At 46.4% G+C, this 26103-nt stretch overlaps 1 protein-coding gene across 1 annotated transcript in view; it reads left to right on the plus strand.

Moving 5' to 3' along the window:
- TERB2 (telomere repeat binding bouquet formation protein 2) overlaps window positions 1-26103 on the plus strand; it is a 446976-nt gene that overhangs the window by 22919 nt on the left and 397954 nt on the right. The gene's annotated exons all lie outside the window — the stretch shown is intronic.

The raw sequence follows: 26103 nt of genomic DNA on the forward strand, positions 1-26103 counted from the left end.
CTCGGCCCAGCAACAAACAAGAACGAGAGTTGCATAGAACGGCACCAAACAATATGCACTTTAACAGCAACCTAGGCTGTTAAGGAAAGAATAACCACAGCCGAGCTCGGGAGGTGCGTTCAGAAATTCCGAATACCAAGTCCACACATCTAACCAATGCGCCTACACACTCACTAATACCTGTGGCCACCCCCCACATTCCTCAGCCGCGGCTGACAGCCCCCTAACAAATCCAAAGCACCAGACGAGCCGGGGCAAGCTGAAGGACCAATAAGACTGGCCCCAATCATGGTGAACTGAAACTCCGGTTAATCCAGAGAATGCATCCATGTTGCCCAAAGCAAAAGGGAAGCAGCTAACAATGGAAAAGTTCACATAAACACCACAGTCAACGGAGAGTGCCAGAAACAAAGAAAGGAACCCGCCAACAGACTCCACACCAGCGCGCAACGACAGCAGATAAGATGCGATTGCGGACCTGAAAATTGCATGGGAAACCAAATTGGAGACAGCCATGGTGGAACTCAAAACATCACTGGATCTTAAAATTGGGGCAGTGCAAGAGAATGTTAACCTACTGAGACAGGATGTTAAGAAAATATCAGAGCGCACAGGCAAACTGGAGAAAGAAGTAAATTCAAACACAGCTGCCTGCACATCACACGCCTCGGAGATCCACATACTGAAGCAACAAGTAAGCAACCTGGAATACAGAGCAGAGGAAGCGGAAGGACGGGCACGTAGAAACAACATATGCATCGTGGGGCTCCCGGAAGGAGAAGGACCGAACCCCATGGATTACATTGAGACCATGCTGCTACAAGAAATCGTGGGAGGAGCGCTCACCCAAGGGTTTGCGGTGGAGAGAGCACACAGAGCCCTGACAAGAAAACCCCTGCCAGGAGACAACACCCCCCCCTCTCCAGCCTCCCCTCCAAGGCTGATAATTGCCAAAATTTGAACTACCCAGATAGGGATAGGATCCTGGAATTCTTCCAGAAAGGGGGCACAATACTAAGGGCATCCGTGTCTATTATGGCGTACCCGGACTATACACTCGTGGTGCATAGGCGGCAACTGAACTGTGGGACAGTGAAGAAGAGGCTGAGAGAGGTGGGCTTCAAGTACATGTTGATGTACCCAGCGAAACTCAAAGTGCTCCATAAGGACAGAGCACTGTTTTTCGAAACCCCAGAAGATGCGACGGAGTGGCTGGATGCACAGAATTACCCGTCGGGGACCAACAAAAATGTGGAGGACGGAACATAGAAGTGAAGCAGTGGATCCAAGGGCCGAGGTGCTGTATAAATTGGGACATTGGGACTTGAATATAAGATAGAGCAAACATAAGCTGAGGGATAAGCTCAGTGCTACATAGAAGAATATGGGCGTGCATACCATATTGTGGCATGATAGCAGGAGATATAGCGGGCCTAATCCCATACCCCTATAGATAGTTTAGATAGGTTACCTGTAGTGTGGTAACCCCCTGCTGAGTTCCTAGTACCGGCTATCGAAGAAAGGACAAAATGCGGGACCGCCTGAGATCCAGGGATGGAGCTGGCCAACAGTTGGGAACGGGAATGGTGGAGGGAGGGAGTGAGGGAGGGTATTTGGGGGATTTGTTGTGTTATTAGAGAACAAGCCTACACACATGCGCTGCTGTGCTTGAAGCGGAAAATGAGGAGGGTCAGAAGGGGGACTGGGTATGGCTGAAACATGGGAGACCTTAGGATAGTGACCTGGAATGTCAGGGGCCTCAACAGTTACTTGAAGAGAAACAAGATCATAATGTACTTAAGGAGACAGAAAATAGATATTGCCCTAATGCATCTCACGAAAGAAAAACTAGAGGTAATAAAGAGGAAATAGAAAGGAACCCTCATAGGTGCAATGTACTCGGCTTATGCCAGATGGGTGATCACCTGGGTAGCACCACATGTCCCCTTCCAGCTGCTACAGTCCATGGCTGAGGCGGACGGGAGGATGGTAGCAATACGGGGATTGACAGAAAATAGAGAAATATGCATTGCAAACCTAGATACAGTTGCCTATTTTAGGACCCTATATAGTAGAATGGGCCCGTACCTGGTGGGGGAGTGGTTATATGCGGCGGCTATTTTAACTGCACGCTGGACCCAAGGGTAGATAGGTCAGACAGGAAATTCGACAAACCCACCCCCCGCTGCCAGAGCCCTTAGCACCCTGCTGAGAGACCTTTGACTGGTGGATATGTGGAGGCTACATCACCCACATGATAGACATTACTCACATTACTCGGCCCCACAAAACTTGTACACACGCCTAGATTATATGTTCACCTCACAGGAGATGACGGGAGAAATAGTGCGATCTGAATATAAAGCGAGGGTCCTCTCGGACCACTCGCCATTGATCTTAACATGGCAATATGTGCCTCAGAGAGCTAAGATCCCTACATGACGGCTTAGAGCCGAAGCATTGAAATATACAGTGTTCAGGGATGACCTCAGAGGAGAAATTATAGAATACTTTGAAAATAATACTGGGAGTGTAGAGTCGGCCGGAACCCTATGGGAAGCATTTTAGGTGGTGGTGAGATGAGAAGCTATAGCCAAATCTAAAGGGCTGGAGGGAGGCACACTGCTGAGGCTACAGAAGGCAGAGGCGGAACTAGAGACGATCGTAGGTAGAGGAGGAAACTCCCGGGAGGATGCTGAAACCATCAATCAATTGCAGCAGGAATGTGTGGGGCACTGGGAGAGATTATGCAATTTAAACTATAAGAAATACATACAAAGGGGGAGACAAGCCGGGGAGATTGCTAGCATGGCTGTATAAAAGTGAGACCTCCAGACCAACGATCAGAGCGGTACTGGGGGAGAGTGGACAAATATTAGATACCCAAGAGAGCGTGAAGAGAGAGTTCCTTGAAATCTATAAATGGTTGTACGGGGACGTAGGAGGTGGTGGAGGGAGCGAGATGGCGGAAACACTTGAGGATATCGGCTTACCAAAATTAAGTGCTGAAGAGCGAGAAAACCTAGAAGCCCCAATTACACTGGAAGAACTAGAGGCGGTGGTTGAGCAACTACCTACCAGTAAGACCCCGGGAGCGGATGGACTCCCCTGCGAGTTTAAACAAATGTATAGGAAGGAAGTGCTCTGCCCACTTATGGCAATGTTAAATGAAGCATTTGAAACAGGGATATTGCCAGAATCCCTTAGAGAAGCGATCATTATCCCACTCCTCAAACCTAATAAGCCAAGCATGGACTGCGGGTCGTACAGACCACTATCGATGCTGAACCAGGACAGCAAGATACTCACGGCTGTGGTAGCAAACAGAATGAAACGGGTCATAGCAGAATAATACACCCCGATCAGACCGGATATGTTCCACACAGAAGCATATCCGACGGCTCCACTCTGTCATAGAACAAACAGAAGGAGACTTGCGCAAGATGGCAATTGTATCACCAGACGCAGTGAAGGCCTTTGACTCCGTCAAATGGCCTTGGCTGCTGGCAGCCCTACAAGAATATGGAATGGGACCCGGGTACCTGAAGTGGGTGAAAGTACTATACAGCTCACCATTAGCCAGAGTCGGGACTGAAGCGATCTTTTCGGAGAGGTGGCAACTCAGCAGGGACACTAGACAGGGATGCCCTTGGTCCCCGATGCTGTACATTCTGGCACTGGAACCCCTAGCGATATACCTGAGACAACAATACGAGGAAGTGGGGATCTTACCAAAAGGGGGACCACACTTAATATTGTTATACACAGATGACATGTTATACTTGAGGTACCCTGAAGAAAATCTGCAATACATCCTAGAAGTGAAGGAGCGATTTGCGTTGCTCTCTGGCATTGCAGTCAATCCTAAGAAGTCGTGCATATTCACCATAGGGGTCCCGCGAGAACTGCCAGTACTATAAATACCTTGGGAGACCAGTACCTTTAAATACCTGGGGATTGACATCGATCACATGGTGGAAGCAGAATATAAACATAACACTGAGAAAGCAGCGACAAACATCGAGAATAGCATGAAGTTCTGGACTAGGCTCCCCCCTGGCCATGATGTGGAGGGGGGCGCTGCTGAAGATGGTCGTATTACCCAGGCTACTACACTTTTTTGGGAACATACCATTTTGTTAAACTTCAAAGCATATGTAGGGGCTTCCTTTGGGCTGGAACGAGGAATAGGATAGCCCTATAGAAACTACAGAATGCATATGACAAAGGGGGTATAAAAAGCTACCTAACTTCAAGATCTATTATTTGGCCAGTCAACTACAATACATGACTAAGTGGTTAGCAGAAGACTCGACATCAGAATCCAGACTGTTGAGATCTGAATGTGCCCTGTTTTTTCTTGAAAGAATGGATATGGCTGCCTAAACTAGAGATAAAAGGGTGACCAGGGATGCTGGAACTAGGATGGAAAATATGGCATAAGGCTTGCCAGACCATAGAGAACCCAACCCGTGTTCCCCGCAAGTGCCGCTAGTGGCATTAGCCGGGGGAGACGTGCAACTGAGGAAGACGATTCGTAGGCATTGGGAACCAGTGGGAGTTGCAACAATGGGAGCCATATGGCAAGAGGGATAAATCAAGGAATTTAATGTACTGGTGGAAGAAACGGGTTTACACATGGGGCAGTATATCACTTATACCAGACTGGTACGGCGGGTAAGAGGGACATGGTCGGAAATAATGCTAGAAGAGCAACCAGACACGGCCATTGAAACATTATATGATGTCGCAGAGGGAGGGCACAAGGTTTCCCGAATTTACGAATTGGTGAGGTCCACGGTGGGAAAGGAAGCGACCCAGCTGAGGCGGGACTGGGAGGAAGAAGCAGGGGAACTTAGGACTGATGGGTTGTGGGAGCAGGTTGAAGAGTATCATAAAAAAGTGGCTAGGAACGCGAGGCTACAACAAATACAGCTATATATAACCAAGAGCATATATGACCCCCAGAGAACTGCCCGATTTAAAAGCGCAGAACGACAAACATGCCCCTAGTGCGGCAAAGAAAATGCAGGGATGATGCACATGTTTTGGGCATGCCCGGAAATTGGAAGTTCTGGGGAGAAGTAGCCCACCGATTAAACGAGAAAGGGATCAAATTAAACGTGGAATCAGTGTGGGCATGCATGGTAGGGGGGTTTCCTAGGCCGCGTCAATTGAAACATGTCAGTAAACTCAAAGATTTGGTTTATATACTTGCCAAGCACAGAATTGCCATGGGGTGGAAAGCATGTAAAAGACCCAAGATAGAGGTTTGGTGGAACAATCTCCATAAATGGACCGAAGCAGAAACAGTAGTATGGAATGAAACAGCCAATAGGGGAGGGGAGGAAGAAGCGGAAACCCTGGCGGCCTGGAAACATCTAGTGGCCACACTGTCAGGGCCAACCCAGGACAGCTCAATCGATGATACCTCTGAGAATACAGATGGGGAGGTACCCCCAGACGAAAAAGAGGCAGAGGGCGAAGTGGAGTAGGCTGGAGTTGGAGGGCGAGTTAAGGGCAAGCATTAGATACTTAACAATATTTTCATGATGTGGGGGGAAAAAAAACAATATTTTCATGATGTTTAACATGCTATGACAAAGCACTGCTGGGGATGTTCATTGTTGGTTGATTGTTGTAAAAATCAATAAAATTGTTTAACAAAAAAAGGCGTTGGTTTGTTGCTGGGACCCAGATGCTGGTAAACTGGTTTTAAAGGCTTTCATTTAATATTGGTGTGCTACCTTCATTGCTGAATGCTATCCATTTCAGAACTTTGCCCTCCCCCCTTAAAGGTCTTCATGCTGGCATTGTTTGTCACTTTGGTCACCTTTTTGAATGCACTTGGTCTTCTCCACATGCCTTCTGTAGTCATTACTCCTTGGATTCAAACTCCTCTGCCCTGTGTCAGTGAGAGTTCAGGTAGAGGGCTTTAAGTGGGTCAGGTCTAGTCTTAGCGTAGCTGATAGATAGTCGCATACAGTATTAAGGGTAGTAAACAAGGTTTAAACAAAAAAAGGCGTTGGTTTGTTGCTGGGACCCAGATGCTGGTAAACTGGTTTTAAAGGCTTTCATTTAATATTGGTGTGCTACCTTCATTGCTGAATGATATCCATTTCAGAACTTTGCCCTCCCCCCTTAAAGGTCTTCATGCTGGCATTGTTTGTCACTTTGGTCACCTTTTTGAATGCACTTGGTCTTCTCCACATGCCTTCTGTAGTCATTACTCCTTGGATTCAAACTCCTCTGCCCTGTGTCAGTGAGAGTTCAGGTAGAGGGCTTTAAGTGGGTCAGGTCTAGTCTTAGCGTAGCTGATAGATAGTCGCATACAGTATTAAGGGTAGTAAACAAGGTTTAATCCAAGTCCATAAGAGCAGACCCCCAGCACCATCTCTCAATGGGACGGGACACAAAACAGTTGTAGAATCAAAGTCAAACACTAACATTCTATGGAGCTATAAGGAATCTCCCTTCCTCTTAATCACAGCATTTCTAATTCTTGCATAATCTCCACACTCCACCCTAATCCCCTTATTCACCCTTCTCATTTTCCCTCATAACATACTGTTCCTTCCTCCTTTTGAGGGTCTTTCTCAATTTCATTACTTCACAATCCGACTCTCGACCCCTCTTGATCCATGGGGGAAACACAGTGTACCCCTTCCGTCATCTCATTAATTCAAATGGAGATACACCAGTGGTAGAATGGGGTGCCATCCTTAGTTCACACGTTCTCTCTTCAACCGCCACCCTCCTACTCACACCACAAGCACCTGCCAACCAAACTCCTTCCATTATACAACGATTCACTCTTTCCACTAAACCATTCCCTTTCGGGTGATAAAACGCAGTTCTTTTATGTGTAATATCATAACTTCTTACATACTCCTGAAAGCATCCTCCCATGAATTGGAGCGCATTATCCATCAAAATATATTTTGGCAATCCTTCTCTACCAAAGACCTCTCGCAAAAATTCCACAATCCTCCTACCATTCATGTCTCTCACTATTTTGTACTCCCTACATCTGGAAAATGCATCCAGCATCACCAGAATAAACCTCCCTTGTCCATAACCCATCTCTACGGGTTCCAAAATGTCCAAAGCCACCTCTTCCCGGTACTTCTTTTTGCCATAAGACCCTTGCCACTTTCAACACAATCTGTACATTCTTTCAATCTCCTTTCAACCTCTTTATCCGGTTCCATGTCATTCCATCGCCTGTTTTTATTTCGCAGCATTTTTTGCTGCAAATACTCATTGAATGTTTTTTTGTTGTTGGAGGGGGGGCGGGGGGGTTGCTGGTGAGCGAGTTGGCCAAGGTATTTGACACCAGGTATAAAGCCCAGTCCCGAGATCTAGAGTTACTGGAATTATCCCAAGGTAGACAGACCTTAATAGAGTACATCACACGGTTCAACCAATTGTCAGCCGAGACTTCATGGCCTGAAAACAAGAAAGCCGTGGTGTTCTACAAGGGTCTGTGTAACACTATGAAGGATGCCCTTTCTGTCGTCCCTTCCCTTCCAGATGCATATTCTGACCTAATAGGCCTAGCCCTCCAAGTAGACGCTCGGAAGTCCGAACGTTGGGCGGAGTCTGGTTTTTTAGCAAAACCATTGCCCTCTTCACCAGGTGGCGCAGGTGAACCCATGCAAATAGGGGGTCTACGAAGTCCCATCACCCAGACCGAAAGAGAACGTCGGAGAACCGACAACGCATGCTTCTATTATGGCCTCAATGGTCATTTTGTCAACGTGTCCACGGCGCACGAAGAATTAGACTTCGGGTTTTCAGAAAGCTCGTCCTTGAGTACGGGGGACAAGACGAGCTCGGTTCACAACCCCGGGGTTCCTTCCTTCGGCCCAGTAAGACCGGTAGTCGTAAAAGCAGTGCTTCACCCTGCTAGAGAATGTTCACACACAGTCCATATTGTCATTGATTCAGGGGCTACCGGTTGTTTCATTGATCTTTCTTTGGCCAAAGCAATGAACCTTCCACTGGTGACCAAGACACATCCCGAGCCTGTCCAGACTGTGGACGGGTCCTCTCTCATTTCCGGTCCGATCAAACAGACCGCTCAGATGGACGTGATCATCCAGGGCAATCATAAAGAACAGCTGTCCTTCGACCTGATATCAACACCACAGTTCGGGATAATCCTTGGCCTTCCCTGGTTGAAAAAACATAAACCACTCATCGATTGGGGTACGGGTCAGGTGTCCTTTGAATCAGAAGTTTGCCAACACTTTTGTTTATTGGAAGACGAAAACATTAACAACCCGGCAAGGGCACTTGGGGGGCTACACTTGGTCCCTGTAGTGGAGGGTGGTCCTCCCGAAATAACGCATACGGTTGGAGCCACTATGTCGGGAGTACCCCCAGAGTACCATGATTTTCATTCAGTTTTTGATAAAGTATCTGCCGAGGTGCTGCCCCCTCACAGGCCATATGATTGTCCCATTGATTTGATCGACGGGGCATCGCTTCCCAAGGGACGCATTCATTCATTATCACCATCAGAAGAAACGGCCCTGAAGGAATACATTCACCACGCTCTACACTTAGGTCATATCAGACCTTCTTCTTCACCCGTGGCCAGTCCAATGTTCGTTGTCCCAAAAAAGGAGGGAGATCTCCGCCCTTGTGTTGATTACAACCGTCTGAATGCGATCACCATAAAAAACCACTACCCCATCCCGCTCATTTCTACCCTGCTAGACAAACTGACCAATGCTTCAATATACACTAAGTTGGACCTCCGGGGAGCATACAATCTAGTTCGTATGCGCGCTGGCGACGAGTGGAAAACAGCTTTCTGCTCTCGCCAGGGGTTATATGAGTACATGGTGATGCCTTTTGGCCTCTGCAATGCCCCAGCCACCTTCCAACGATTTGTAAATGATATATTCAGTGACACTACGACGTGTATGTCGTAGTGTATCTGGACGACATATTGATATTCTCCCAAACACTTGCTGAACACGTCCTTCACGTCAGAGAAGTTCTCACCAGACTCAGAAAGAACTCGTTATATGCTAAACCCGAGAAATGTCTGTTTCACACAGCCGAAGTCGAGTTCTTGGGTTTCCACATCTCACCTGGGGGGCTAACAATGAATCGGTCCAAAGTCCAAGCCATCACAGATTGGCCAGTCCCTGTCAAATTGAAGCAACTGCAATCCTTTTTAGGGTTTGCTAATTTTTACAGAAGATTCATCGCAAACTTCTCCTCCATCGTGGCCCCCTTAACCGCATTGACCAGTCCAGCAGCATTGTTTGATTGGACCGCTACACATCAAGCAGCTTTCGACATCCTCAAAACCTCGTTCACCACAGCTCCAGTCCTGCAACATCCGGATCCGGAGCTCCCGTATGTCGTTGAAGCGGATGCTTCTTCGTTTGCGTTAGGTGCCATCTTGTGACACTACACCCGGTTGCTTACCATTCCAGGAAGTTCACACCGACCGAAACACACTATACGGTCACTGAAAAGGAACTCCTAGCTATCAGAGACGCGTTTCTAGTCTGGAGACACCATCTTCTGGGGGCAAAACACCAGACTACAGTCTACACGGACCACAAAAACCTACAGGACCTAGCATCACTGAAGTGTGTCAATAGTAGAAAGGTCTGTTGGCACCTATTTTTTGCAGCCTATGACTTTCTTGTCAAGCAAAGACCTGGGATGATCCATGGTAAAGCTGACGCCCTGTCCCGTTTTCCTGGGGGGGTTCCTCTTCCGTCATATCCTGAAACGCTCTTGGATAAAGGCCATGTTGTGTGTGCTTGCACTCCGCCCCCTCCTATGTTAACGGCTATACGCCAATGGGTTACACATCATCCCCAGGCATTGACTGATTGGGATCCCGTCATGCAGGATGGGTTACCCTTTGTTCAAGGAAAACTGTTCCTGCCCACCAGTGACACTCGCAACCAAGCTTTAGAATGGTCCCACAATGCTCTTATCAATGGCCACCCAGGTCAGCGACGTACCCTAGAATTGTGAAAACGCTGGTGCTGGTGGCCATTGATGCGGCGAGACGTTGAGACGTATGTTAACACCTGCTCCACATGCGCACAATGCAAGACTCAGAGGGGACGTCCACTGGGACTGCTACAACTGTTAACCATACCCCCGAAACCCTGGCATACGGTGTCAATGGATCTAATAATGGACTTACCTCGTATACAAAGCTACGATACGATTTGGGTAGTGGTAGACTCGTATACGAAAATGGCCCGTTTTGTACCATGCAAAGGCATTCCTACTGCTCCCTCATTGGCTAGGATGTTCTTTGAATCTGTTTTTTGTCTGTTCGGTTTGCCATGTGTCATTGTGTCAGAACGGGGGTCTCCGTTCACGTCACGTTTCTGGGTAGACCTTACCAAACTACTAGGCATAGATGCCCGTTTCTCTTCGGCCTACCATCCAGAGAGCGATGGTCAGACCGAAAGAGTAAACCAGGCCTTGGAACAGTACTTGCGTTGTTTGGCTTTGCAATTCCAATATACCTGGCTTGATTCACTGCATTTAGCGGAATTTGCTTATAACAATGCCTTGCATTCGTCCACTGGTTTTTCTCCATTTTACTCGCTCTATGGCCAACATCCACGTACCCTGCCCTTTTCTGATTCTGACCTTACCAGTGCCCCTGCAGTACGTACCGGTACCCCTGCGGCAAACGATTGTGTCTGAGATCTCGCATCCGTACATGCCCAAACCCTTGTCCATCTCCAGGAGGCCCAGGTATCGATGAGGATTGCCGCTAATAAAAGAAGGAAAGATGCCCCAGCATACAAACAGGGTGATCGTGTATGGTTGTCTACACGTCATCTACATATACCTGGTTGTCGTAAACTGCTGCCCCGCTTTGTCGGCCCATATAGGGTCTCCAAGGTCCTGAATCCAGTGGCCTATCGCCTCAATGTCCCCGCTTCATGGAGTCTGCACCCCGTTTTCCATACATCTCTCCTCAAGCCTTGTCCTGATATCACACGCATTGTTTCCACTCCCGGTCCTGTCTCTGTGGTTTCCCAAGAGGAATACGAGGTTAGCGCTGTTCTGGGTTCCCGGGTTGTTAGGGGGCGATTGCAATATCTGGTGGACTGGCTGGGTTACGGTCCTGAGGAACAGTCCTGATGTTCATGCTCCGTTATTGGTGGCTCAGTTCCACAGGGAACACCCTTCCAGCCCAATGGGTCGTGGGCCCTTGAGGGCGGGGCTCTGTCACGCCCCCATCCACGCTCCCCTCTGACAAACCCCGAAACCCGACCCTCACCACCACGAAAACATGGCAGACACATAAAGCACACCAGGTCCCCACACATGTCAGGACACGCTCCCACCTGCAGGCCTGCGGGCAAGGGGTTGGCCAGGAACGTCAACGCCGACTTCTGCTTCGTTTCCCGTTTCAGCATTGGCCGTTGCTATGGAGACGCGCCACAGGCGTCCTGCAACGTCTCCATTTTCGACGCCTGGGGAGCCTTTCTCAGCACGTTCGATCACGTGGCGAGTGACGGCATCACTGTCACGTGATCGCGGTTCAGCGTTCAAAAGCGACGTGCTGACTGCCATTCAGCGCTTCACAGCTGATTCCTGTTTGGCGTTCTACGGACTACGGACTAACCTTGCTACCTCGACCTCGGATTGAATTTTGGATACTGATTTGGTTCTTTCCCTCATTGTACTTTTTGCCTGGAACCTGCTACCTCCTGGATACGACCTCGGCTTCTCTCTCGGATTGGTTTGGATTTCCTTTTTGTACCTTTGCTGGAACTTGCTTTATCTGGACACGACCTTGGTTTACCCATCGGACTGCTGTTGGATTTCCCCTTTGTTACAGCTTTTGACTTTCTTCTTTGGATCACGTACTATTCAGGACTCCTCTACCTGAGTGGCTCATAATTTCAAGTTTGCTGCATCAGGTGGTGACTACACCTTCTCAAGTGCCTTGCCAGGCTGCCACCCTGTCGTCAACCTCTGCCGGCTGCCTCAGACAACATTTCCTACACCAACATTGGGTTCCGACCAACTACTCAGGGTAAGCCCCCTTGTAGATTCATTAAGCATTCGGGTCTGGGTTTGTGTTTATTATCTAACCCACTTGTTTGCCTTACAGTGGTCGGTGGGCATCTTCCGGCATTCCTGGTTCCGGCTGACGACATTCACCACCTGTGGCTTCAAGGATTGCTCGGGCAGTAACCTATTGTTTGCTCGAGTGGTACTTGGGGACGGAGGTATCATCGTCTACACGACCATCAAGGCTTGACACAATATCACTGGCATCAACAGTAAGTATGTTTCTCCTCCTCTTGCCAAATTTAATTCCCTCTGACACGCCTCGCTCCACATGAATTATTCTCCCTTCCTCAATAGCTTTCTCATTTCAGTAACCATCTCAGTATAATTTTTCACATATTTTTGATAAAATTCAAGCATACCAAGAAAAGAACGTAACTCTCCTTTGTTCTTCTTCTTTGTTCTTGATTTCACTCACCATAGAACTTTTAGGTTTTATGCCCTGGGCCAAAATTTCATGACCCAGGTATTCCACCTTGTCAACACGGAATACACACTTTTCTTAACGTTATTCCTCTTTCACCCAGTATCTTCAGAACATTACTCAGCCTTTCATCATGGATCTGCTCATTCTCACCCGAGACTAGATTGTCATCCTGAAAACAGCATCCTCCTATATTGAAACACACTTTCATGTGTAATAAAGGCTGTTCATTTCCTGCATTTCTCCTCTAGTTCCACCTGATGATATGCAGACGCCATATCTAGTTTAGAAAAAACCTTACCATGGACAGCATTTCACCCATATTGGGAAGGCGGTGTCTATCCACCATAACAGCTCGATTCACTTCCCTTAGATGCATGCATAACCTTAAATCACCCGAGGGTTTCTTCACAAAGACCAATGGGGAAACCCATTCCACTCCACCAGCTCTTTCAATCACACCCATATTCAGCAATTTTTCTAATTCCTTTTTCACATCTTCCCGTAAAGAAAATGGAATCGGTCTCAACTTCGCTCTCACTGGTACACTTCCCTTTTTTAATACAATCTGAGGTTGCATACCCTTCACCCTGCCTATTCCTTTCCTGAACACACCCTCATAACTATCTTCAACACATCCTGCGGTAGTCACTTGCAACACCTTATCTTGATTGGGATCTAATCTCACCATCAGTCTCTTTTAATCTCTCCAACCAAATAAAGTAATCCCTTTTTTAGTAATATACACTTTTCTTTTGGCACACCTTCCCTTCAATCAAAATTCGCCATAAAATACCCAAGCAGTTCTATCCGGTCTTGGTTATACCCCATCCCCCCACCACCGCATTTATGTCAGGTTTGATCAGATCTTTAATATAACCATCCATCTGCTCTTCGAAAACTTTTCTCCACATCAATGAAATCTTTGACCCAGAATGAGCCATCATTCTTATACTCCTAACATTCAATTTTACTATGGAATAGGGATGTTAACACTCATGAATCACATTCACAGTAATATTCTCTACATTGGTACTCTCTTCTTCCGAAAACCCAGTACCATCTTCATCATTCACCACCTTCACTCTTCTCTGATACGTTTGGTAATTCCTGCAACAGTTAGCAAAATGTCCCCTTTTACATTTAGCACATATTGCTTTCCTTCCTAGACATACAACTGCTAATGCGAAATGTGTTTTACTGGCACATCTGAAGCATAAGCGCTCTATCGTATCTCTCCTTTCACCTTTCCACATATTCTTCTTAATTTCACTCTTTTCTTTGTCACGTGGCTTTTGCTTTACCTTTCTTCTCTGGCTTGACTCACCAACATTGAGGACTTCTACTTTTCCTTCATTGTTATCTTTCTCTGATAATTTAGCCACGCAGGCGATAAAATGTTCCACTCTTTCCGCTATGCATAACGCCTCCCTAACGATGGTTCTTCCCTCAGCCACAACTCTTCACGAATCATCTTACTACTACAATTGACCATAAATTGGTCCCTGATGGGTTCATCAAAAAATTCTTGAAACTTACATGATCGCGCTAAATGTCTCAAAGCGGTCACAAATTCCCCTACGCTCTCTCCAGGGTCCTGGACCCTTACACCAAAGTGATATCTCTCGAGTATAGTGCTTGTTTTAGGATCAAAATGAATATCCAATTTTCTCATAGCCATATCCAACTCCGACATCGGTCTCCTGCTTTGATATATCCGTTTCATATATCCTTTGTCCCTCATAACCCCAGAAATGCACAAGTAGGGCATCTTTTCTGTCCAGGGAATATGAATTGCCACATGCCGCCCTGATGTAATGCTGAAACCCTTTTTTCCACTGAGGCCACTTCACTTTAGGATTTCCTGGAAATGCCATAAATATCAGAGGTAAACCTGTCATAGCCATTGTTCTGAAAATATGTAGATGTCACTTTCTGTGTGAGTTACTAGTTTGCACCTTGCGTGCAAAGGTTATTGATATCACCTTCTTATTTCCTACAACAATTTTTGCTGCCGTGTTATGGCGAACCTGCAGGCTATGTGAAGTGTCAGGAACGACACGAAGCAGGTAGGTGAGTTCATATATTTTATTGTATATATATATATATATATATATGGGAACGCTAGATGTATGCTATCAGGCTCCACCAGCTGCCGAGCAATACGTTGGTATTTGAATGTTGCTCTCCCTAAGCACAATACGTCGTCTCGTATTGTGACGTGCTTCACTGGGGAACTTCTCGTGCTTGCTTCGCCACGAGCCCTCACGCTTGGGATGAAATATTGGTAATACTACACATCTCCCCTTCTCACATTAATTGATGACACAACTAGTCTAACTCTTTACAAATGTTCTGAGCTTAGTGTTCCCACACAAAGTCTTTCAATCCGCAGGGATCACGAATGACTCTTCCTCTTCTTGAAGTACGTGAAATATCTGTTTTCGGTTTTGGCAAGGAAATCATCGATGATTCTTTCTCTCGTACTACATCTCTCTGACATTTCTCAACAACACCAGCACTATTAACATTCATACCTTTCTTTGGTTTCTCACGATCTTCATGCATAGATGCATTCATTGTAGGAGTGTCCCACACACATACTCTCTCCATATTCCACACTCTTCCGTCTTCCACCCTCACTGCATGTTTAAACACTTCAATGACTCCAACAGGTTTGGACCATTTACATGGACCATCTCTTAAAACAGGTGGAAGTTTAATTCTCACCCGTCCTCCAACTTTCAATGGTGGTCTTTTTCCCTTAGTGCCCACAGACACATCATGAGCTCTTTTATTCCTCAACTGCATGGTTCTTATGTTCTGACATGCATCTCCGAAATCTTTCCTTATCACAGTCATTCTTTTCAACCAGGATGGTGTTAACCTAGTGTTTGCTTTCCGACCTCTACTCATTTCAAATGGTGACAGGCCAGTCGTGCAGTGTGTTGTAAAACGGTGTGCATTAATCTTTTGTCTAACAGCTTCTTCCCATTTAACACCATTTGCCCAAGCCCATCGCACAGCACCTTTAAGCACTCTGTTAAAACGCTCAACCATTCCGTTGGTTTGTGGGTGATATATAGCACTTTTCTTGTGCACAATGGAATTCTCCACACACAATTTCTGCATTTCTCTTGAACGGAACTGAACTCCATTGTCTGTCAGTATACTTTTGGGTAAACCTTCCCTTCCACATACTTCTTTTAAAAAATCAACCACCATTTTAGCCGTCATGCATGGTTTAATCATGACTTCAACCCATCTAGTCAAAAGGTCAATAATCACTAGACAATATTGTTGCTTACCCTCACTATAAATTGGACCTACTATATCCATACCAAGGTCTTCCCAAATGTTACCTGGGAGTTCAGTCACCACCATGGGGTATTTCTCATTCACACAACCCCTATCACTCTCTTTGCAAAGGATACAATCACGTATAACTCTCTCAGCCTGTAGATCGTATCCTGGCCACCAGAATTCATCTCGTATTCTTCTCTTCGTCTTTACAATTCCTTGATGGCCCTCATGACCTAACTCAATTATCTTTTGACGTAGACTTACAGGTGGAACAATTCTGTCACTTCTCATGATTCTGTCATTCTCCACCTTTAGTTCATTCGCAACTTTCCAATATTCTAATAGTCCATTTTCTTCATATTTGGCTTTTGTTAATGAACTACCGTCCAAAATGATGCGTTTCAACTTTTTGAATGTGTCGTCCGAATCCTCTGCTTCATTCCATTCCTTCTCTGACATAGATAATCCTTCAATATTTAATACAACTTCGGATTCCATATCTTCGACATCATCTACCTCTGAGACATTAGTGAGCCTTGAAAGACAGTCGGCAACACGATTTTTCGTGCCTTGCACATATTTCACTGTACAGTTATATTCTTGCAGGAGTATGACCCATCTTTTCATACGATTCGAGACATTGTCCAATCCTTTATTCATTATAACATGGACCAATGGCTTGTGATCCGTGCGGAACTCCACCTCTGTGCCCCAAATGAAATTCCGGAACTTTCCTGCAGCCCATTTAATGGCCAACATTTCTTTTTCAATAGCCGCATATGTTTTCTCGGCTCCTTTCAGCAATCTGGATGAAAAGGCTAACAATCTCTCTTTACCATCAAATCCTTGCGTGACGACCGCACCAAGACCTACATTACTGGCATCTGTCGTGATAATGGTCTTTTCCCCACTTATGAAATTCCTCAATGATGGAGCTTTGTTTAGTTCATGTTTTATCCATGTAAATTCTTCTTCACATTCTGTGTCCCATGCAAATGTTTTCTTCTTCAATAACTCGCGGAGGGGAACAGTGTGCATAGCAAAATTACGCATGAATTTCGAATAGTACTCTGCCATACCTATGAAGGTACGTACTTCCTCCTTAGATTTGGGCCTTGGCATATTCTCTATCGCATCCAACAGTTGTTTCTTGGGTCTTACTCCCTCAGCCGATATGGTATGTCCCAAATATTCAATTGTATCACAATTTATCTTGCATTTTTCCTTACTCAGAGTCATGCCAGCTTCACACAGTTTCTTGCATACATGTTGCAATTTCTCATCATGTGTCTTCTGGTCAACAGCATGTATCAATATATCATCCTGGAAACATATTATACCATGTTCTCCTTCGAATAGTTGATGCATAATTTTCTGAAAGACAGATGCAGCTGATATAAGCCCAAAAGGTAGTCTCTTGTACTGATATAGGCCGTCAGGTGTAATAAATGCTGTTATGCATCTAGATTCTTTGTGTAAATTCACCTGATGGTAGGCTGAGGTCAAATCAAGGGTCGAGAACCGCTTCGATGGACCAATCGTAGAAACTATTTCTTGAATGTTCGGGAGTGGGTGCCTGTCCGGAATTACACATTTATTCAGTTCTCGCATGTCGACACATATTCTCAATTTCCCAGATTTCTTCCTTAAGACAACCAACGGGGACACCCATTCGCTGGCATCAATGGCTTCTATGACACCTTGGCCGTTTTCTTAATGTCTATGAAAACGTTTCATGTTGCTAGGGTAATATATTGTATATTGTTTTCTCTTTTGCCAATATGTTAACAACTATATATTTTGTGCTTACTTTTCTTATTTAAAAATATATATGGATAATGTGCACTGTGTAACAGTTCTGGAAGTCCGTAGTGCACTGGCTACTTGTTATCAGGTTTGCTCCATTGCGATCGTAGTTCACATATATCCACACGCATGTTTCTCTTGTCCTTAACAGACGTTGCTACGCGCACGCGTCTTACGTTGGGAATTACGCGGCGCGTCTCATGTGTCCGTAAGATTCCCTTCTCGCTCATGCGCACGCGTACAACTCAGTTGTGGCTACAGGTTGCTGGGCGCGTGCCTCTACTTTAGAAAACGCTGGTATTATCCTGTGTGCTGCCTGGGAAATCTAGGCAGTTTACCTACTGTGATTCTGCCAATGTGAATAATACTTCCTTTATTCTTGGTTTGTGGCACCTTTTTATTTTCTTGCCATCCACACGTTGTCCGCCTCCGGGGCGAAACAGATTGGTCTGTGGTGCAGACGGCTTCGAGAGCTGCAGAAGTCTTGCTGATCCCTGTGGCTTAGGTAAATTGACACCTTGTTCCCTCGTGGGCCGCTACAAACGCCGGTTGGCGGAGCAGCAGTGAGATGGTTGCTGCAGATAGATGGGTTGCTAATCCAATACGTTTGCAGTGCCGGGGGTCTGTCAGTACATCCTCGTCGCCAAATGATAGTCGCACACAGTATTAAGGCTAGTAAACAAGGTATAATCCAAGTCCATACTAACATTCTATGGAGCCAAGCACGACATGGTATTCTACACAGAACTATATTACATCAGATACAATGAACATTCTAGATTCTATATACAGCGTGCCTGGAAAGACCTATTCACATATAATCAGATAACATCATAACAGTAGCCCTGCTTGTCTCCAAAAACTCTCCTTGAACCAGGGTGCTGCTGGGCCTCCCTTTGTCCTCTGAGTAGCACCCGGCCGAAAAGTCACTGGATTCCATGAAAAAAACTCAGGCAGGCAAGCTGTCCGGCTGCTAAAGTAGGACATTAGCACCTTACTCGCAAAGGATCATTTTTCCAAATTTGTATCTATGACTTTTAGTTTACTGTCACTTTATTGGTAGGGTGTTATCATAATGCCCACTGGCATTTCTGCTCATTTCATATATGTACTCAGAACCGTTGCAGTCTTGAATCACAGTCTCAGATATGTCATACGTAAAATGTGTTTATTCTTGCGTTTCCAATATACTCTTGATTTTATGCAACGGGCCATGCAGTTTGTATTGTTTTTATTTGGCCTTCTCTTTCACAAGGGTGCTCTCCAGGGTAATTTCAGGGCCGGCTACTTTGAGGTCTGCCTTTGGACAGCAAAAGCCTGTGTTAATGTGAGACAGCCTTTAGTTTAAGAAGACTAGTGCCTCTCCAGGGAATATGTGCATACTCTCTGCCCTCCCTAGATATTCAAGGGACAGTCGGACAGCACGGGCGCTGAAAACCTAAATCAGCACTTAAGAGCTATTAACCTCACTGGGCCCAGGGTCATTTATTTAACCAAATGAAGGTGGTTTACTTGCTGATTTGCTAATATTTCAAGCGAGGAAGGGATTTATTTACTGACAAACTGAACTGACTGAAGGACTTTTATTTACAGTGTGTAAACTGGATGCAAACATGACCCACGAGACTGTGCTTGGTGGCCCAAATGACATGTTTGCAGGGCCTCCTAGCCCTTGATTATCACTTGCCCCTCCTTTAGGCCACACCCAGCTCCATGCGGCCACACCCCCTTTTAAGAAACCACCCCCACTACCCTCTAGATCGTATCCAACTTTAAGCTCTGTCAGGTAATCTCCCAAACCTGGGCCTGGGACCTACCTACCTGCAACGCTGCTTACCTAAATATTGTCCCTCACAAGCCCTCCGCTTATCTACCTCCAACCTTCTGCGAAGGAGCCGTTCTCCAAACAGAGATTTGGTGGGAGATCCTTATCCTCAGCATGTGCCTCCTCTCCAATAGCCTCCCTGCCACCCTATGGCTTGAGCCGGACCTCCTGAAATTCCGGAAACTCCTCAAGACCATCCTCTTCTCCTCTACTCTCTCCCTCTACCCTGCTAACCTAGCTCGCTCTCCTTTTCCTCTCTCACTCTGCTGACTGGCTGCCTGGTGTACCTCAGAGTCTCTCTTGTCACTGGCACCCCCACCAGTCCTCTCGCACTTGCCTCAGGGCCCTACACCCCACCGTCACCGACCGGGTGCACTTGACCCTCTGTCCACTTCTCGATCCGTATGCACCACGCCTGAAGATCGTCTTGTCTGTCCCCTGTCTTCACCCCAATTGTACTGTTAAAAATTGCATAATTGCCGTCCGGCCTATTTGCTATATCCCACATTGTATTTTATGCACGTACTCTGCCTGTGCAGACTATTATCGTCTCAGAGTTTCAAGTACTCTGAGCGACTGTTGTATCTTCCCCGTGTTCCCACCTTCCTGGAGCGCTTTGAAACACTAGAATATGTATAGGAGCTATATAAATAAACAGTAAGATACAATACAAAACATATATTATGTTAAGTAGCATTTGTATAGCGCCTTATGTATCATTGGTATGATTTTTAAAGCCCTGTGGGTTGAATGCCCTCGGGGGTCATGGTCCTTATCAGTGGAGAGAGTAGTGTGCCTATAGTGATTGGGTGCACTTGGTATGTGTGCAGCCAGAGTGGTTTGCACAGGTTGGCTGCATTGTAATGCTAGGTGCGGTGTATGTGAGAGGTCAGTGTAATGTGCGCAGCAAGGAGGGTGGTCTCCGAGTCTGAATTCTGGCTGCCGTGGGGCCTGTGTAAGAGATTGTGTGCCGCTAGGCCAATATTTTTTCAGAGGGTGGGGGGGTATAGCTGTGTTCTATTTGTTGATGTAAAGTGTAGAGTGGGTATTTTGATGGGATTGAGTGTCAGTGGTTATCGGTGGGTAGCCCTCCTTCTTGGGATGTTTTCAGAACTCAGTGTGCCAGGCCGTGTCTGTCCTGGTGGCCCATGGTAGTACATTTCAGAGAGGGATAACTGGCTGAGGAGGGTAGGTTGTGTTATCTCATTCGGGCAGTCCTTTCCCAGATGCTCTGTGGTGGGACTCAGAGGGCCCATTTTCCGGGTCCCTGGTGGAGTGTTAAGATGGGTTGCTGGGTGCTTCCTGGTTTATTGCATGATTCTTTGGAATGTCTAGCCAAGCATAGTTATTTCTGTGCCTCCGGTGTAGGCTTCTAGGTTCTTATTCCTAGGTGGGCAGGGGCCGCCTTTATGACACGAGCTGGGTTCATGCACCCTGCAGCTGCATAGCCCCGTGCCCTTTGGTCTATAGTCGGACTTGCATGCCTGGGCTGTTTCTGCTTTTTCGGGGTGAAGTAATTAATTGATTAGTTAAGTTGTGCCAATTTTTAAGAAAGGTGCGAGAGACAACCCAAGCAACTATCGGCCCATATAATTATTAGATTCGATAGGGAAACATTTTGCTGCTTTCGTCTTGGAAAGTTTCCAAGGTTGGGTAACCCTCGGCAATATGACTGACCCGTTACAAACAGGCTTTGTAAAAAACTCAGGAACGACCGCTGACATCTTAGTCATAAGTACACTGAAAACCAAAGTCGTTGAAGGCCATCCCAAAATATATATGGCCTTCATTTACCTAACAAAGGCATTCGACTGTGTCGACAGAACACTTTTATGGAAAAAATAAGAAAATCACAACTGCCCACCAGAAATCTTCAATCCCATCAAGGACCTGTACAGTGCCACGTCGATGTGTGTACGCCTGAATCAGCAGGGTCTACTGTCATCTTGGATTAAAATCGAGTGAGGAGTAAAGCAGAGATGCCCTCTTGCACCGGCAGTTTATAACGCATACACTTCGGACTATAAAGATCTTGAGGCAAACGTACGAACTCCTCCAAGAATAGATGAAGAGAGAATATCAAGAATGCTATATGCAGATGATGTCATCTTGATGGACCAAACGCCGATAGGCTTACAAAGACAACTTTTTAACCTGGATTCCAACCTTCAAACAAACCATCTACAAATGAACCAAGAGAAAACTAAAGTTATGATCCTGAGAAAAGCAAGAGTAAAACCATGAATTTTGTATGGAAGTTACCTGAGGAAACTCTGGAAATCGTTGAGGAGTTTAAGTACCTTGGAGTCACACTGAGTAAATGTACCATAGAAAGCCCGATGTGTGAAACCATCTTGAAAAAATTACGCCTTTTGACAACACAGACCAGAATACTGTCGAAGAAGTACGGCCGATTCTCAATAGCACCCCTGTTGACATTCTACAGGATGAAAGTCCTCCCCACATTAACGTATGGGGTGGAATCAATGCCCTACATCTTACCACTCTTCTGGCAGAAACTAGAAGGGCTGTACTGGCGCAAAGTTCTCAGTCTACTACAATCCACTCCTGTGGCGGTCATCAGGAAAGAACTAACACTCCAGTCAATAAACTCCATTGTAACACAGAATGAATTGATGCTCTATCGAAAGATGCTCTTGCCAAATTCATCATTGATATTCAAGGCAATAGAACAAGAAACTAGAGCAGGCACGTGTAAGATGCTCCAACGATGGGAGAAGAAAATCAACCATCGCCTTGATTGGGCAGGCTGCTCCCGAGATGACCTCATTCATAATCCAGGAAAAGTAAAGAAGCGAGTGATGGAGAGAGACTTGATACAAACTATAGACGAGGTACAACTAGTAAAATCCATGAAGAACTGGCCGGACAACCCAGCCAGAATCAATGAAACAAGAGCCTATGTACTGAAGTGTCCCTCCAAGAAGCTTCGTGAAAATTTCATGCGCATCCGCCTGGATATCTTTATATACAAATGAGATATTAACGTGGTGAAAACAAGTGAATACGAGCCTCTGCCGATACTGTCGCCAACCAGATGCAATTGAAACTTTAAAACACCTGCTCCTCACTTGTAGAGGGGTGGACGAGGCACGCACTCTCTATCTGGGACACCTATTTGGCAAATTCGATTTCTTGGATGAAGAGGGGAAATGGAACAATTTGATGAGTGGAGAGTACACCAAACGGACCATTGCAGTGACAGGCTATTATGAAAGCCTCGGGCTATTGAAACGCCCGGAACTGGACAAAATAGACTGCATAACTTGAGAAGATCAAACTCTTTCTCTTCCTCGTCCCTCTCTTCCCTCTTCAAGTAGCAGAGGCTGGCACGATTAGGACTTTTCTTTGCTTCTCTTTTAAGGACTGAAAGATTAATCCTTAGGAGCAATCTTATGAAATTGTTTCTTTTTAAACAATTAAATCAAGTAAAAAAAAACGTTTTTTTTAAATTGATTAGTTATTTGGTTAGCTGTCTTCTGTGGCTCTTCTGTTGTTGTGTTTGGGTTAATTCTGATTTTCTTTGGCCATTGGGGGAGGGATTAATGGGTTTGGCAAAAGCCATGTTTTTAACGCTTTACGTTTCAAATATGGGGAGGTAGTGAATTCCACAGAGTTGGCGCCATGGTAGAGGAGGCTGACCCTCCAAATCTAGCTGAGTTGGAGGCTGAGATCATTAGTAGGAGGGCCATGCTTGACTTAAGGGTGCGTGTTGGGCAGTAGGGCATAGTCTTCTCTTGGAGGTATGTCGGGCCAGCCTTGTGCACTGCTCGATGGGTGATGAACATGGCCCTTTGTACAATAGGTATCCAGTGGAGTGTGCGGAGAGCAGGCGAGATGTGATCCCTTTGTCGCAGTGCAAGGAGGAGTTTAGCAGCTGCGTTTTGGACTCTTTGGAGTTTAAGTTGGTAGGCCGGAGCGCCCAGGTACATGGAGTTTGCATGCATGGTACATGGAGTTTGCTATTTGATTTGGGGTCCTCCCTGCACCCTAGCACCTTAACTACAATGATGCTGTGTTGTTACTCCTCTAACATATCCGGACTGCCTAGACATTGTAACCACCTGATATATGGATTAGTTCCCTCCTTCTGGACTCACTCCTACCACCTTTGACTATTACTGTTCTCTCTGCTTGTTTCTCCCATGTTGTCATTCTGATTTGCAGTGCTTCAGTGCTTCTTAAAAGCCACTCCTAACATCTAAATGCCTAATTGTAAAGTCAAAATTTGCAGTTTTGCTTTTTGCTGGAAAGTCACATTTTGCTGTTTTTGCTAATTTCTCTGTACTTTGCTTGTAAACTGTTGCTTCTCTGTAACTTGCCGGCCAACTGACCTCACCACTGTTTTGTTCCACACTTACCTGCCTTAGCCCCCCCTGCTTCTCCCGCCTTTCCTCTCTTCCACCCCCATGGCGCTTAATGATTCTCCATTGACTATCCTTCCTTTCTCACTAAGTCTGGCAGGAAAAAGTTCAAAAAGGATATCTTGGCCTCCAATCCTGGTATTCCTATCGCCAACACATTCTCCAATGCTTCCTCCAGACAGACCCTCACCGGCATCCTCTTTGTCGTTCCTTCACCAGATATATGGACCCTTCATATGATCTCTATGCTCTTTCCTATCTCCTCCTCTCTCATTAATGGTGGCACTCGCTGGGAAGTTCTCGTGGCTTCCTTCAACTCCTCTAAAGTCATCATTAATGTCTACCTTAATGGCACTGTCATGGTCCAAGGCTCTCGGGCCAATCTCCTCCTCTTTGATCAGCACTTTCCTCGCCTCCTCAATTTCCTCTCCTCTCCCGCTGTCCCCTCCTAGGCTCCTTCCCCTCCTCGGGGTGTACCTCTGATCTGTACCCCTCCCTGGAAGGTCTTCAAGGCTGGCAACCTTCTTCATCTTGCTCTCAACTCTCGCTCTGCTGTCAAACACTCCTCTGACATCTACAACCTCCTTGAAGAACTAGACCTTGATGTCCTTGGTCGTAATGAGACATGGTTCACGGCCAGCTGTGTCACAAGGTTTGAAACTCCTCCCTGATGGCTACACAAACCTCTCCTCACCCAGACCCTTCCGGTTTTGGGGGGCGAGGGGAGGTAGCCCTGATCTTTCCTGAGTGGATTCCTGCCTCTATCATTCCCACTCCGATCTACTACTCCTTTTTAATTCCTTGTCTGTCGGCTCCCTCTCCCTCTCCTGGCCATTCTCTTACTGTGGCTACTATCTACCGGCCTCCTGTTCAAATCACCTAATTTCTCTGAGAGGGCAGACCTCTCCTCCTCCCTGCTGGCCTCTACTACTGAACTTCTCCTCTGTGACCTCAATATCCATCTGGACTCTCCTTGTTCCTCCTCATTACTCTTCCGTGACCTCTGTGACTCCCTCTCCCTGTCCATCCTCCCCTCTTGCCCGACTCACTCTGCAGGGCACAAGCTTGATGTCTTTATCTCCTCTGACTTCCCCCTCTCCATCCCTTTGACCACTCCTCTCTCCTGGTAAGCTCATCCCCTCTTCTTCTCTCATCTCTCCCTCTCTTCCCCCCGTCTCACATAGGCCAAGCCTACCCCAACATTGCTTCATACCTTCTCGGACATCTGGCCCATGAAGCTTGTGTCAGTTGAGGCGTTTGCCGCCACTTTCTCTCCCCTCCTTCACCTCTGGCTGACTCACATCCTGACACAGCCCTGTCTATTTCTGATACTCTTGATGCTCTTGCCCCTGTCATGAGGATCCGTTTGAAGTCCAAAGCCAAGTGCAATTCCTGGTATAACTCTGACCTAGCTACACTTAAACATAAGTGTAGGGCGGCTGAGAGGAAATGGAGGGCCTCTTGTTCATCCTCTTACAAACTGGCCTGTCGCCTGCTTCAAAGGCAATACAGACTCTCTGTCCTGACCAAGAAGAGAGTCAACATTCAAGCCTGTGTCTCTGCTGCATCTAACAACTCGGTCGAACTCTTTAAAATCTGCAAGGAGCTGGTCAACCCTGCTGCAGTCTCTACCCCTCCTGTTGCCTCCTGGGCTCTTTGCAACGCCCCTGCCTCTCACTTTATCTCAACATCCTGTCCACCCTCTCCTCCCCGCTCTCTGTCTGTGCAGGCTGATCCTCCTTCAGCCACCTCCACCCTCTTTCTCATCCTTTCCTCTTTTCTCCCCTGATGAGGTCACTAGACAAGTCTGATTTATGAAGGCCTAGACAAAACAGGTTCATCCCTGTTCCTCTAAACCCATCAAGGACCACAACGATACCCTTTCTCTACCCTTGCCGATTTCTGCAACCACTCCTTTGCCTCGGGATCCTTCCCCCTCCTCTCTGAATCACTCCCATGTACACCCTCTTCTCAAGAAACCCACAGCTGATCCTTCTTGCCTGTCTAACTATCTCCCAATTTCCATTACTCCTTTTCTGGGCAAACTCATGGAAAAGCCTTTAACCCAATCCACTAATGGATTATGTTTCTTTAACCAAGGCAACCCAAGGATAAGTTTGAATTGAGGTGCTGTAATGACATCAAAGGCTATGGTTTCGGTATGACCAGAGGACGTAGTCATAAGGAGATCTACTGTTTGTTCGGTAACCAACCCTGATAACAGAGTCGTGCCCTCAACGGCGTTGACCAGCTCGGGGGAAGGCTTGGGAATCAGA

This window comes from Ambystoma mexicanum, chromosome 11, assembly GCF_040938575.1.
Source record: "Ambystoma mexicanum isolate Mex_15411 chromosome 11, UKY_AmexF1_1, whole genome shotgun sequence".
Classification (NCBI taxonomy): domain Eukaryota; kingdom Metazoa; phylum Chordata; class Amphibia; order Caudata; family Ambystomatidae; genus Ambystoma; species Ambystoma mexicanum.